The following is a 15,000-nucleotide window of genomic DNA, read 5'->3' as shown; positions in this document are numbered from 1 at the left end:
TGTCCACATGTTGAGTGTGTGTCCACATGTTGCGTGTGTGTCCACGTGTTGCGTGTGTGTCCACGTGTTGCGTGTGTGTCCACGTGTTGCGTGTGTGTCCACATGTTGCGTGTGTGTCCACGTGTTGAGTGTGTGTCCACATGTTGCGTGTGTGTCCACATGTTGCGTGTGTGTCCACATGTTGCGTGTGTGTCCACGTGTTGCGTGTGTGTCCACGTGTTGAGTGTGTGTCCACGTGTTGCGTGTGTGTCCACGTGTTGCGTGTGTGTCCACGTGTTGCGTTTGTGTCCACGTGTTGCGTGTGTGTCCACATGTTGCGTGTGTGTCCACGTGTTGAGTGTGTGTCCACGTGTTGCGTGTGTGTCCACATGTTGCGTGTGTGTCCACATGTTGCGTGTGTGTCCACGTGTTGAGTGTGTGTCCACGTGTTGCGTGTGTGTCCACGTGTTGCGTGTGTGTCCACGTGTTGAGTGTGTGTCCACGTGTTGCGTGTGTGTCCACGTGTTGAGTGTGTGTCCACGTGTTGCGTGTGTGTCCACGTGTTGCGTGTGTGTCCACGTGTTGCGTTTGTGTCCACGTGTTGCGTGTGTGTCCACGTGTTGCGTGTGTGTCCACGTGTTGCGTGTGTGTCCACGTGTTGCGTGTGTGTCCACGTGTTGCGTTTGTGTCCACATGTTGCGTGTGTGTCCACGTGTTGCGTGTGTGTCCACGTGTTGCGTGTGTGTCCACGTGTTGCGTGTGTGTCCACATGTTGCGTGTGTGTCCACGTGTTGAGTGTGTGTCCACATGTTGCGTGTGTGTCCACGTGTTGCGTGTGTGTCCACGTGTTGCGTGTGTGTCCACGTGTTGCGTGTGTGTCCACGTGTTGAGTGTGTGTCCACATGTTGCGTGTGTGTCCACGTGTTGCGTTTGTGTCCACGTGTTGCGTTTGTGTCCACGTGTTGCGTTTGTGTCCACGTGTTGCGTTTGTGTCCACGTGTTGCGTGTGTGTCCACGTGTTGCGTGTGTGTCCACGTGTTGCGTGTGTGTCCACGTGTTGCGTGTGTGTCCACGTGTTGCGTGTGTGTCCACGTGTTGCGTGTGTGTCCACGTGTTGCGTGTGTGTCCACGTGTTGCGTGTGTGTCCACGTGTTGCGTGTGTGTCCACTTGTTGCGTTTGTGTCCACGTGTTGCGTGTGTGTCCATGTGTTGCGTGTGTATCCACTTGTTGCGTGTGTGTCCACGTGTTGCGTTTGTGTCCACGTGTTGCGTGTGTGTCCACGTGTTGCGTGTGTGTCCACATGTTGCGTGTGTGTCCACGTGTTGCGTGTGTGTCCACGTGTTGAGTGTGTGTCCACATGTTGCGTGTGTGTCCACGTGTTGCGTGTGTGTCCACGTGTTGCGTGTGTGTCCACATGTTGCGTGTGTGTCCACATGTTGCGTGTGTGTCCACGTGTTGCGTGTGTGTCCACGTGTTGAGTGTGTGTCCACGTGTTGCGTGTGTGTCCACGTGTTGCGTTTGTGTCCACGTGTTGCGTGTGTGTCCACGTGTTGCGTGTGTGTCCACGTGTTGCATGTGTGTCCACGTGTTGCGTGTGTGTCCACGTGTTGCGTGTGTGTCCACGTGTTGCGTGTGTATCCACTTGTTGCGTGTGTGTCCACGTGTTGCGTGTGTGTCCACGTGTTGCGTGTGTATCCACTTGTTGCGTGTGTCCACTTGTTGCGTTTGTGTCCACGTGTTGCGTGTGTGTCCACGTGTTGCGTGTGTGTCCACGTGTTGCGTGTGTGTCCACGTGTTGCGTGTGTCCACGTGTTGCGTTTGTGTCCACGTGTTGCGTGTGTGTCCACGTGTTGCGTGTGTGTCCACGTGTTGCGTGTGTGTCCACGTGTTGCGTGTGTGTCCACGTGTTGCGTGTGTGTCCACGTGTTGCGTGTGTGTCCACGTGTTGCGTGTGTGTCCACATGTTGCGTGTGTGTCCACGTGTTGCGTGTGTGTCCACGTGTTGCGTGTGTGTCCACGTGTTGCGTGTGTGTCCACGTGTTGCGTGTGTGTCCACGTGTTGCGTGTGTATCCACTTGTTGCGTGTGTGTCCACGTGTTGCGTTTGTGTCCACGTGTTGCGTGTGTGTCCACGTGTTGCGTGTGTATCCACTTGTTGCGTTTGTGTCCACGTGTTGCGTGTGTATCCACTTGTTGCGTGTGTGTCCACGTGTTGCATGTGTGTCCACGTGTTGCGTTTGTGTCCACGTGTTGCGTTTGTGTCCACGTGTTGCGTGTGTATCCACTTGTTGCGTTTGTGTCCACGTGTTGCGTGTGTATCCACGTGTTGCGTGTGTGTCCACGTGTTGCGTGTGTGTCCACGTGTTGCGTGTCTGTCCACGTGTTGAGTGTGTGTCCACGTGTTGCGTGTGTGTCCACGTGTTGCGTGTGTGTCCACGTGTTGCGTGTGTGTCCACGTGTTGCGTGTGTGTCCACGTGTTGCGTGTGTGTCCACATGTTGCGTGTGTGTCCACGTGTTGCGTGTGTGTCCACATGTTGAGTGTGTGTCCACATGTTGCGTGTGTGTCCACGTGTTGCGTGTGTGTCCACGTGTTGCGTGTGTGTCCACGTGTTGCGTGTGTGTCCACGTGTTGAGTGTGTGTCCACATGTTGCGTGTGTGTCCACGTGTTGAGTGTGTGTCCACGTGTTGCGTGTGTGTCCACGTGTTGCGTGTGTGTCCACGTGTTGCGTGTGTCCACGTGTTGCGTGTGTGTCCACGTGTTGCGTGTGTGTCCACGTGTTGCGTGTGTGTCCACGTGTTGCGTGTGTGTCCACATGTTGCGTGTGTGTCCACGTGTTGCGTGTGTCCACGTGTTGCGTGTGTCCACGTGTTGCGTGTGTGTCCACGTGTTGCGTGTGTGTCCACATGTTGAGTGTGTGTCCACGTGTTGCGTGTGTGTCCACGTGTTGCGTGTGTGTCCACGTGTTGCGTGTGTGTCCACGTGTTGCGTGTGTGTCCACGTGTTGCGTGTGTGTCCACGTGTTGCGTGTGTATCCACGTGTTGCGTGTGTGTCCACGTGTTGCGTGTGTGTCCACGTGTTGCGTTTGTGTCCACGTGTTGCGTGTGTGTCCACGTGTTGCGTGTGTGTCCACGTGTTGCGTGTGTGTCCACGTGTTGCGTGTGTGTCCACGTGTTGCGTGTGTGTCCACGTGTTGCGTGTGTGTCCACGTGTTGCGTGTGTATCCACTTGTTGCGTGTGTGTCCACGTGTTGCGTGTGTGTCCACGTGTTGCGTGTGTGTCCACGTGTTGCGTGTGTGTCCACTTGTTGCGTTTGTGTCCACGTGTTGCGTGTGTGTCCATGTGTTGCGTGTGTATCCACTTGTTGCGTGTGTGTCCACGTGTTGCGTTTGTGTCCACGTGTTGCGTGTGTGTCCACGTGTTGCGTGTGTGTCCACATGTTGCGTGTGTGTCCACGTGTTGCGTGTGTGTCCACGTGTTGAGTGTGTGTCCATGTTGCGTGTGTGTCCACGTGTTGCGTGTGTGTCCACGTGTTGCGTGTGTGTCCACATGTTGCGTGTGTGTCCACATGTTGCGTGTGTGTCCACGTGTTGCGTGTGTGTCCACGTGTTGAGTGTGTGTCCACGTGTTGCGTGTGTGTCCACGTGTTGCGTTTGTGTCCACGTGTTGCGTGTGTGTCCACGTGTTGCGTGTGTGTCCACGTGTTGCATGTGTGTCCACGTGTTGCGTGTGTGTCCACGTGTTGCGTGTGTGTCCACGTGTTGCGTGTGTATCCACTTGTTGCGTGTGTGTCCACGTGTTGCGTTTGTGTCCACGTGTTGCGTGTGTGTCCACGTGTTGCGTGTGTATCCACTTGTTGCGTTTGTGTCCACGTGTTGCGTGTGTGTCCACGTGTTGCGTGTGTGTCCACGTGTTGCGTGTGTGTCCACGTGTTGCGTGTGTGTCCACTTGTTGCGTTTGTGTCCACGTGTTGCGTTTGTGTCCACGTGTTGCGTGTGTGTCCACTTGTTGCGTGTGTGTCCACGTGTTGCGTGTGTGTCCACGTGTTGCGTGTGTGTCCACGTGTTGCGTGTGTGTCCACTTGTTGCGTGTGTGTCCACGTGTTGAGTGTGTGTCCACATGTTGCGTGTGTGTCCACGTGTTGCGTGTGTGTCCACGTGTTGCGTGTGTGTCCACGTGTTGCGTGTGTGTCCACGTGTTGCGTGTGTGTCCACGTGTTGCGTGTGTGTCCACGTGTTGCGTGTGTGTCCACGTGTTGCGTGTGTGTCCACGTGTTGCGTGTGTGTCCACGTGTTGCGTGTGTGTCCACGTGTTGCGTGTGTATCCACTTGTTGCGTTTGTGTCCACGTGTTGCGTGTGTGTCCACGTGTTGCGTGTGTGTCCACGTGTTGCGTGTGTGTCCACGTGTTGCGTGTGTGTCCACGTGTTGCGTGTGTGTCCACGTGTTGCGTGTGTGTCCACGTGTTGCGTGTGTGTCCACGTGTTGCGTGTGTGTCCACGTGTTGCGTGTGTGTCCACGTGTTGCGTGTGTGTCCACGTGTTGCGTGTGTGTCCACGTGTTGCGTTTGTGTCCACGTGTTGCGTGTGTGTCCACGTGTTGCGTGTGTGTCCACGTGTTGCGTGTGTGTCCACGTGTTGCGTGTGTGTCCACGTGTTGCGTGTGTGTCCACGTGTTGCGTGTGTGTCCACGTGTTGCGTGTGTGTCCACGTGTTGCGTGTGTGTCCACGTGTTGCGTGTGTGTCCACGTGTTGCGTGTGTGTCCACGTGTTGCGTGTGTGTCCACGTGTTGCGTGTGTGTCCACGTGTTGCGTGTGTGTCCACATGTTGCGTGTGTGTCCACGTGTTGCGTGTGTGTCCACATGTTGAGTGTGTGTCCACATGTTGCGTGTGTGTCCACGTGTTGCGTGTGTGTCCACGTGTTGCGTGTGTGTCCACATGTTGCGTGTGTGTCCACATGTTGCGTGTGTGTCCACGTGTTGAGTGTGTGTCCACGTGTTGCGTGTGTGTCCACATGTTGCGTGTGTGTCCACGTGTTGCGTGTGTGTCCACGTGTTGAGTGTGTGTCCACGTGTTGCGTGTGTGTCCACGTGTTGCGTGTGTGTCCACGTGTTGCGTTTGTGTCCACGTGTTGCGTGTGTGTCCACGTGTTGCGTGTGTGTCCACGTGTTGAGTGTGTGTCCACGTGTTGCGTGTGTGTCCACGTGTTGCGTGTGTGTCCACGTGTTGAGTGTGTGTCCACATGTTGCGTGTGTGTCCACATGTTGCGTGTGTGTCCACGTGTTGCGTGTGTGTCCACGTGTTGAGTGTGTGTCCACGTGTTGCGTGTGTGTCCACGTGTTGCGTGTGTGTCCACGTGTTGCGTTTGTGTCCACGTGTTGCGTGTGTGTCCACATGTTGCGTGTGTGTCCACGTGTTGAGTGTGTGTCCACGTGTTGCGTGTGTGTCCACGTGTTGCGTTTGTGTCCACGTGTTGCGTGTGTGTCCACGTGTTGCGTGTGTGTCCACGTGTTGCGTGTGTGTCCACGTGTTGCGTGTGTGTCCACGTGTTGCGTGTGTGTCCACGTGTTGCGTGTGTGTCCACGTGTTGAGTGTGTGTCCACATGTTGCGTGTGTGTCCACGTGTTGCGTTTGTGTCCACGTGTTGCGTTTGTGTCCACGTGTTGCGTTTGTGTCCACGTGTTGCGTGTGTGTCCACGTGTTGCGTGTGTGTCCACGTGTTGCGTTTGTGTCCACGTGTTGCGTGTGTCCACGTGTTGCGTGTGTGTCCACGTGTTGCGTTTGTGTCCACGTGTTGCGTGTGTGTCCACGTGTTGCGTGTGTGTCCACGTGTTGCGTTTGTGTCCACGTGTTGCATGTGTGTCCACGTGTTGCGTGTGTGTCCACGTGTTGCGTGTGTGTCCACGTGTTGCGTGTGTATCCACTTGTTGCGTGTGTGTCCACGTGTTGCGTGTGTGTCCACGTGTTGCGTGTGTGTCCACGTGTTGCGTGTGTATCCACTTGTTGCGTGTGTGTCCACGTGTTGCGTGTGTATCCACTTGTTGCGTGTGTGTCCACGTGTTGCGTTTGTGTCCACGTGTTGCGTGTGTGTCCACGTGTTGCGTGTGTGTCCACATGTTGCGTGTGTGTCCACGTGTTGCGTGTGTGTCCACGTGTTGCGTGTGTGTCCACGTGTTGCGTGTGTGTCCACGTGTTGAGTGTGTGTCCACGTGTTGCGTGTGTGTCCACGTGTTGAGTGTGTGTCCACATGTTGCGTGTGTGTCCACGTGTTGCGTGTGTGTCCACATGTTGAGTGTGTGTCCACGTGTTGCGTGTGTGTCCACATGTTGAGTGTGTGTCCACATGTTGCGTGTGTGTCCACATGTTGAGTGTGTGTCCACGTGTTGCGTTTGTGTCCACGTGTTGCGTTTGTGTCCACGTGTTGCGTGTGTGTCCACGTGTTGTGTGTGTGTCCACATGTTGCGTGTGTGTCCACGTGTTGCGTGTGTGTCCACATGTTGAGTGTGTGTCCACGTGTTGCGTGTGTGTCCACGTGTTGCGTGTGTGTCCACATGTTGCGTGTGTGTCCACGTGTTGCGTGTGTGTCCACATGTTGCGTGTGTGTCCACGTGTTGCGTGTGTGTCCACGTGTTGCGTGTGTGTCCACGTGTTGCGTGTGTGTCCACGTGTTGCGTGTGTGTCCACGTGTTGCGTGTGTGTCCACGTGGTGCGTGTGTGTCCACTTGTTGCGTGTGTGTCCACGTGTTGCGTGTGTGTCCACTTGTTGCGTGTGTGTCCACGTGTTGCGTGTGTGTCCACGTGTTGCGTGTGTGTCCACGTGTTGCGTGTGTGTCCACTTGTTGCGTGTGTGTCCACGTGTTGCGTGTGTGTCCACTTGTTGCGTGTGTGTCCACGTGTTGAGTGTGTGTCCACATGTTGCGTGTGTGTCCACGTGTTGCGTGTGTGTCCACGTGTTGCGTGTGTGTCCACGTGTTGCGTGTGTGTCCACGTGTTGCGTGTGTATCCACGTGTTGCGTTTGTGTCCACGTGTTGCGTGTGTGTCCACGTGTTGCGTGTGTATCCACTTGTTGCGTTTGTGTCCACATGTTCAATTCAATTAAGTTTATTTGTATAGCCCATTTTCACAAATTACAAATTTGTCTCGGAGTGCTTTACAATCTGTACACATAGACATCCCTGCCCCAAAACCTCACATCGGACCAGGAAAAACTCCCAAATAACCCTTCAGGGGGAAAAAAGTGAAGAAACCTTCAGGAGAGCAACAGAGGAGGATCCCTCTCCAGGATGGACAGAACAATAGATGTCATGTGTACAGAAGGACAGATTTAGAGTTTAAATACGTTCAATGAATGTGACAGAGTGTATGAATATAGTTCATAGTAGGCATATTCCACGATGGAGACCTCCACGATCCATCAGGCAGATGGCAGTGGGGAGGAGGAGTGGGCGGAGTCTCAACAGTGGGCGGAGTCTCAACAGGACAGTGGCGTAGTCAGGAGCAGGAATTCCATGACCCAGACCTCGATGATCCATCAGGCAGATAGGATCTATGCCGTCTCATAGGGTCCGATGACCCCATGAGACGTGAAGTCAAAAGGACTCCGGGGAGAAAGCAGAGTTAGTAACGTGTGATTGAGAGATGAAAATTCATCCCTAAGGAGAGAAAAAAGAGGAGATAGGTACTCAGTGCATCCTAAACGTCCCCCGGCAGCTATAAGCCTATAGCAGCATATCAAGGGGCTGGACCCCTGATTCAGCCCTAACTATAAGCTCTGTCAAAGAGGAACGTCTTCAGTCTGCTCTTAAAGGAGGTGACCCGCTCATGTGTGACACGGGAAAATAACCAAGGATTGGAGGGCTTTTATCGGAACGTCAACAGGAATCTTTTGATGTTGTTTCTTTCTTCATTTATCGTAGCGCAATTAATTTTTTTTAAACAACATGGTAAACAGGCTTATTCTTAAATAATGTTCATGCTTTTATTAATGCAGATTGTTCTGATGCGATGTTCCCTGACTGCTGACGGACGGTTTCAAAATCAGAATTGAGGCAGCCGGCAAGATTCGAAAATATGCTACCTACATTACCCACAATGCAACTGGAATGCCGTGTGTTATGCTATTTTTGTTCAAAATATTTTATTTTTTATGCTAAAGTACATTTTCTTTGTCACGCCCCCTGACCGATATTTGACTACTTTCACTTGGAGAATTTACAGTATCTTATTCCCGGACGTTGTAGCTTGTGAGCTCGAGTTGAGCTTGAGTTGAGCTAGAGATGAGCCCGAGTTGAGCCTGAGATGAGCCCGAGTTGAGCCCGAGATGAGCCCGAGATGAGCCCGAGATGAGCCCGAGATGAGCCCGAGTTGAGCCCGAGTTGAGCCCGAGTTGAGCCCGAGATGAGCTCGAGATGAGCCCGAGTTGAGCCCGAGTTGAGCCCGAGTTGAGCTAGAGATGAGCCCGAGATGAGCTTGAGATGAGCCCTTTTTAGCATTTCCTGTGTCCTCAGAAGACCTCACTGAGCCGCTCTGAGGCCGTCATGTAACCGAGTTAACATCAAAGCTTAAGTGATTTGGTCACAGGGAGCCCAGGAGCCTATTTGTGTTGTTGTTGTTGTTGTTCTGTTTCCTCCTTGGAGAAAAAAGGAAGTTAAAAAAATAAAAATGACATATTATATAATAAGGACAGGAAGAGATGGAGAGCGAGAGGGGTTGTACGAGCTAGACCAGAGCATGAAACGGTATGTTGTGACGACACAAGGGGAGGAAATACACAAGCAGACAGGCTGGGGGGGCTTTGAGAGAGCAACGAGAAGGGAGGGAGGGAGAGAAAGAGCGAGGTGAGGGGAGATAAACAGAGGAGTCGTTGCTCTCAGCAGTCTGAGGCGCAGCGCTGATAAAACACTGTACTGTACTTCTCTGGGACGGACTTGAGCACTCGGGTCACCGGGAGTTCAGTGTGGTGGGATTTAAGGACCTCCTCCTCCTCCTCAGTGGATCAACAGAAGCTCCTTTTAGCCGTGCACACTCAGGCTTCTGCTTTTGCAGCGGAACTGTTGCAAGACTAAACAAACAGAGCCACGCGACTGCACGCGTGCACCGACTCGGCTCCACCGTTTGGGGGGCTGAACGGGTAGAAAATACTTTTTTCTTCTTCTTCTTCTTGTTCTTGTTCTCCTCCTCCTCTGCAAACCGGGCAGCATGCACATCTTACAGCCGTACTGCATCAACAGGTCGGTGCGATGGTGTTACTCTGCGTGTCAGAAGTGGGTGTGGGCGTCCGCTGGCATCCTCGTGCTCATGTTGAGAGCAGATAGCGTGGGGAGTGTCTGTGTGGGGAGTTAAGGAGGCCGGCCTCTGAGTTTGGCTTTTCATGATCACACGTGTGTGTTTCTTTGTTTGTTCATTTGTAACAACTCCCTCAAAGGAGTACATTGTGTATACTTGGAGAGATGAGAGGAACAGAACGCGACGCCTCACCAGTTGAGTGGGAGTGTCTGGAGCAATCGAGTTGTGTCAATGTGTCCTTGTGTCCCGTCTTTGGGTTGTGTGGGAGGTGATATCCGTTTGGTAATGCGTGGGATTCTTTAAACCGTGCCAACCTAACACTGACGCTTTTGTTTAAGCTGCAGCATCTTCCAGCTCACGACCTCTCCGCCGATGCCCTCGGGACGGAGTCCGGTTCTGCCGTTGTTGCCGCCGTAGCGCCGCGTGTTCCTCCGGTGGTGTTCAAGATTCAAGATGATTCAAGATGTTTTATTTGTCACATACACACACAGGGTGTGCAGTGAAATGAAAGTGGCAATGCTCAGCAGGAATGTGCAAGGGCAACAAGTACACACTATTTACAATAAAAAACAACACAATATTTACAGTAAGTGTGTGTGTGTGTGTGTGTGTGTGTGTGTGCCTAAGAGGGGCAGTTGTGTGGGTCTATGTGGGGGTCCTGGTGAGGTCGGAGTTCACAGTCCTGATGGCCTGAGGAAAGAAACTCCGTCTCAGTCTCTCTGTTCTTGCAGCGTGACTACGGGCGCCTGCCTGACCGCAGCAGCTGAAACAGTCTGTTGTTGGGGTGGTGAGGATCCTTCATGATCCTGCCGGCTCTGGTTCTGCACCTCCTGGTGTACAAGTCCTGCAGGGTGGGAGTGAAGTTCCAATAGTGCGCTCAGCCGAACGCACTACTCTCTGCAGAGCCTTCCTGTCCTGAGCGGAGCAGTTGCCAAACCAGGCTGTGATGCTTCCTGTCAGGACGCTCTCTACAGCTCAGAGTAGAAGGACTGAAGGATCCTCTGGGAAACTTTAAATTTCCTCAGCTGCCTGAGGTGGTAGAGGCGCTGCCTTGCCTTTCTCACCAGAGTGTCTGTGTTTGTTGACCATGTCAGATCCTCGGTGATGTGGACTCCCAGGTATTTATACCGCTCACCCTCTCCACAGTAGTCCCGTTAATCCCCAGTGGTGAGTACGTCCTCTGTTGTTGTACCCTCCTAAAGTCCACAATCAGCTCCTTAGTTTTGGTGACATTCATGATGAGGCTGTTGTCCTGGCACCAGAGTGACAGATCAGCAACTTCCTCCAGGTAGGCCTTCTCGTCGTTGTCGGAGATCAGGCCCACCACCACTGTGTCATCCGCAAACTTGATGATGGTGTTGGAGCTGAACCTGGCCACAGTCATGTGTGTACAGGGAGTACAGTAGGGGGCTGAGGACGCAACCCTGGGGGGATCCTGTGTTCAGGGTGAGGGATTTGGAGGTGTGTCTGCCCACCCTGACCACCTGTGGCCTGGCGGTCAGGAAGTCCAGGATCCAAGCACACAGGGGTGTTCAGTCCCAGCTCAATCAGCTTGCCGCCAGTCTGGAGGGACTATGGTGTTGAAAGCTGAACTATAATCAATGAACAGCAGTCTCACATAGCCCCCCTTCTGGCTGTCCAGATGAGAGAGTGTGGTGTGCAGTACCTGGGAGACAGCATCATCTGTGGATCTGTTTGGGCGATAAGCAAACTGCAGCGGGTCCATGGAGGAAGGGAGGAAGGCGCAGATGTAGTCCTTTATCAGCCTCTCAAAGCATTTCATGATCACGGTGAGGGCCACGGTCGGTAGTCATTCATACATGCTGGAGAAGCATTCTTGGGCACAGGGACAATAGTGGATCTCTTGAAGCAGGCGGGGACCACGGACTCAGCCAGGGAGAGGTTGAATATTGTGGTGAACACTGGAGCTAGCTGGTTAGCACAGGTCTTCAGTACTCGCCCAGATATGCCATCTGGACCTGCAGCTTTCCTGGTGTTCACCCTCAACAGAGCCCTCCTCACACTGTGCTCGGTCACAGAGAGTGTGTGTTCATCCCCAGCGGTAGAACTCACCTCGGCTACGCTAACGGTGTTGTTGTTAGCCGGCGAGCTAGCGCTGTTGTTGCTAGCCTCAAACCGTGCATAAAATGAGTTCAGGTCGTCCGCTAGGGATGCGTCGGCACTCACCAGCCTCCGTTTGTGAGGTTTTAATGGAATGACAGAACCATTCAAGGTTTTGTAGCAGCATTTGTCTGCCGCAATGTCTGTTTTTGTTGCTGCGGCTGGGCCACAGTGAATACACATTGGCTTTAAAGCTTTACCGAACGATGTCTTTAACAGCAATGGATCAAATAACTGTTTTAATATGAGAGAATGTCAAGTTTCTACCCTCGTAAATAGGTGTATAATAACAAGATTATCACGTTTTTCAAAGCGTCCGTCGTTGTTGTCGTCAACAGAACGCTTGAGAAGCGAGCGCACATGGAAACGAGATGGATTGTATTAATTGCCTCGTGTTGTGGAACCACGGTCACAAGCTCCATGAACTTGAATTCATAGAGGCAGCGATGATCATGTGTTTATGTTGTGGTCGGAGCTCGGGTCACAGCGATCAGAGACGTCACCGCCCGACCACGCGCACAGCAGCAGAGAGGTCCGCTCGGCCGGGAAGCAGCGAGAACAGAGAACGAGACGTCAGAGGGGTTTTTTGGAGGGAGGAGGGGGTTTGAAGGGGAAAGTGGATTTGACAGCTATATAGAAACAGAGAGATGGAGGGGAAGAGGGAGGGGAGCGGTGATACCTAGCACCGCTGATGGGAGTTTAGAGAGGAGAGGATAACAGAAATATCTGGGAGGAGGAATACAGTATGAAACTAGAATGGGCACTCGGTAGAGCGCATACCTTCGCATATCACAAGATTGGGCATTGAATTATGAACATTTTGGCATTAGTTGCATGCCAATTGGACAAAAATGTATCGTGCTATGGTAAAAAAAAGAGTTTGACCTTTGACCCGATTGATCCCAAAATCTAATCAAATGGTCCCCGGATAATAACCAATCATCCCACCAAATTTCATGCGATTCAAGAACATTTTGACCTGTTCATGACCTTTGACCTTGACCTTTGACCCGATCGATCCCAAAATCTAATCAACTGGTCCCCGGATAATAAACAATCATCCCACCAAATTTCATGCGATTCGGTTCAATACTTTTTGAGTTTTGCGAATAACATGCATACAAATAAATAAATAAATACACGGCGATCAAAACATAACCTTCCGGCATTTTCAATGCGAAGGTAATGAGGAGTGGCCAAAGAGAGAGAAGGAAAAGGGGGGGGGGGGGGTAGAGCAAACAGGACAGTCAGCTAAACGTGCTGCCAGGAGCAAAGGCAGTGAGAACAGAGGAAGAGGAGAGGGAATTAGAGAAGGAGACAGCAGGAGGAGGGAAAGAGAAGAGTGAAGTTGTTATCTATATCCTGGTGTGCGTGTGCGTGTGCGTGTGCGTGTGCGTGTGTGTGTGTGTGTGTGTGTGTGTGTGTGTGTGTGTGTGTGTGTGTGTGTGTGTGTGCGTGTGTGTGTGTGTGTGTGTGTGTGTGTGTGTGTGTTGGCGTAGGTTCAGTCATTATACCCAATACTGAAAGCACAAGATGTGCTCGGCTTTGAATAAACCCTATATATATATATATATATATTTTATTATATTTGATTGTAAATCAAGAAATTATATAGCTATGGCAAAAATGAATTCACAAATACAGAAAAGATCATCGGTAGAGAGAGCATGGGTTCAGACCTCGGGGCCAGCTGCTTGATTAAAAGCTTTTTTGTTGTTGTTTATTCGTGTTTAAAGGTCGGCTGCTGTTGAAGTCGTCCATACGCGTACATCGGGCTACTCCTTAGCTTCAATTAGCCTCTGGTCACTAGCATTTTTGCACTGGAGTGAAAACAACAACAACAACAAAGCAGTTATCTTAACCCTCCTGTCGCCTTCGGGTCAATTTAACCCGATTCAATGTTTAATGTCGGTGTTCTTTCGGGAGTCAACAAACAAACATAAAGTACCTCACACTTAAACTTGGAAAACAATATTAATTCTAATAATTTTCTGGAGATTTTAATAGCTGCGGTCATATTGACCTCAAGGGTAAAATATGTTAGTAAATATAAAGGTAACAGGAGGGTTAAACAGTGAATCGGGTCATATTGACCCGAAGGCGACAGGAGGGTGAAACATTGAATCGGGTCAAATTGACCCGAAGGCAACACAAGGGTTAAAGAAAGAATTGGTTTAATATTCGACACCCTACTCTGCAGCGGTGTCGGGTTATACCTTCTCTTAGCTCTTTGTATTCGTGCGGCTCGCTCTGCTGCCACCAAGTGGCCAAAATAATCAGTTGACACAGCTTTAAGTTCACGTGACTCGGGAATTTAATTGCAAAGTTGTATTCTCTGCAATCTTTTGTAAAGAAAAACCAGAGCAAGCAAAACATCTGTTGAAGATCGGTTGTTATCATTAGCTGTGAGATGCTATCAGCTGTACGGTGGCTTAAGCAGTTGATTGTTGTTTCCACTTGTAACATCGCTCTCTCTCTTCCTTTCTCCCCCACCCCCTCTCCTTCTCCTCTCCCTCTCCCTCCCTCTCCCGCCTCCCAGGTGGCCAGATGTGCCGAAGAGAAAGAGCAAGAACAGCCAGTGTTCACTGAAGAGCGAGTCAGGTAAGGAGTTCTCGTCTCCGCCTCTTTGTCCGCTGCCCGCCTCCCTCTGGCTGCCAACGTGAGGATCTCCTCTCCCGTCCCTTTAGAGTTCTGTTATTTTCCAAAAACAAAGTGAAGAAAGGACATATTCAGTCATTTAATTAATATATTTCTTTCAGTGGTTAGTTTACATGAGGACATCAGCCCACTGTTCCTTCACTTAAAGTAAAACAGCATTTATACAACAAGCAACGCAAAAAAATTGTGAAATAATCTCAAACTATAAAATAAGAGAACATTTGTGTTTTATTTCACCTTTCTTTATTTCATTTGTGTTGTTTTAATTCAGTTCAGAAAAAAGGCGGATCGCAACAGAAGTCATTGGTACCCCTGAAGCTTGTTGAATCAAGTTGTATTCATATCTAAAATTGTTACGATCGGTTTATGTGGATTTTTTAACGTTTATATATTACATTGCGGTCCAAAATTCCTCTTTATTCCACATCTTTTAAACTCTGCATTGTGGAGCCACTCTCCCTGTGCTTTCAGAAGGCCTCTGTGTGTACTTGTTGCCCTTGCACATTCCTGCTGAGCATTGCCACTTTCATTTCACTGCACACCCTGTGTGTGTATGTGACAAATAAAACATCTTGAATCTTGAATCTAAGAACGTGTGTGTGTTTCACCTGTGATTGGGGGGGGGGGGGGGGGCTTTGAGGTGGGCATTCTCTGAGCAGACAGAGTTGCATATTGTGAGTAAAAAAGGATTCATCATATATAAAGATATATACAGGACTGTCTCAGAAAATTAGAATATTGTGATAAAGTTCTTTATTTTCTGTAATGCAATTAAAAAAACAAAAATGTCATGCATTCTGGATTCATTACAAATCAACTGAAATATTGCAAGCCTTTTATTCTTTTAATATTGCTGATTATGGCTTACAGCTTAAGAAAACTCTAAAATCCTATCTAATAAAATTTGAATATTTCCTCAGACCAAGTTAAAAAAAAGATTTATAACAGCAAAACAAA

The 15,000-nt window shown here is 50.7% G+C and overlaps 1 long non-coding RNA gene across 2 annotated transcripts in view; it reads left to right on the top strand.

The window, feature by feature from the left end:
* Positions 1 to 14,627, top strand: part of LOC130190478 (uncharacterized) — a 77,215-nt gene extending 62,588 nt beyond the window's left edge. For both annotated transcript variants that reach the window (XR_008830975.1, XR_008830974.1), the window contains one exon: positions 13,925 to 14,627. This is a non-coding gene — a long non-coding RNA (uncharacterized LOC130190478). The remainder of the gene's footprint in view (positions 1 to 13,924) is intronic.
* The last annotated feature ends 373 nt before the right edge of the window (positions 14,628 to 15,000 follow it).

The sequence above is a fragment of the Pseudoliparis swirei genome, chromosome 24, assembly GCF_029220125.1.
Source record: "Pseudoliparis swirei isolate HS2019 ecotype Mariana Trench chromosome 24, NWPU_hadal_v1, whole genome shotgun sequence".
Classification (NCBI taxonomy): domain Eukaryota; kingdom Metazoa; phylum Chordata; class Actinopteri; order Perciformes; family Liparidae; genus Pseudoliparis; species Pseudoliparis swirei.
The sequence above is the reverse complement of the archived record's forward strand: the minus strand, read 5'-3'. Positions and strand labels throughout refer to the sequence as shown.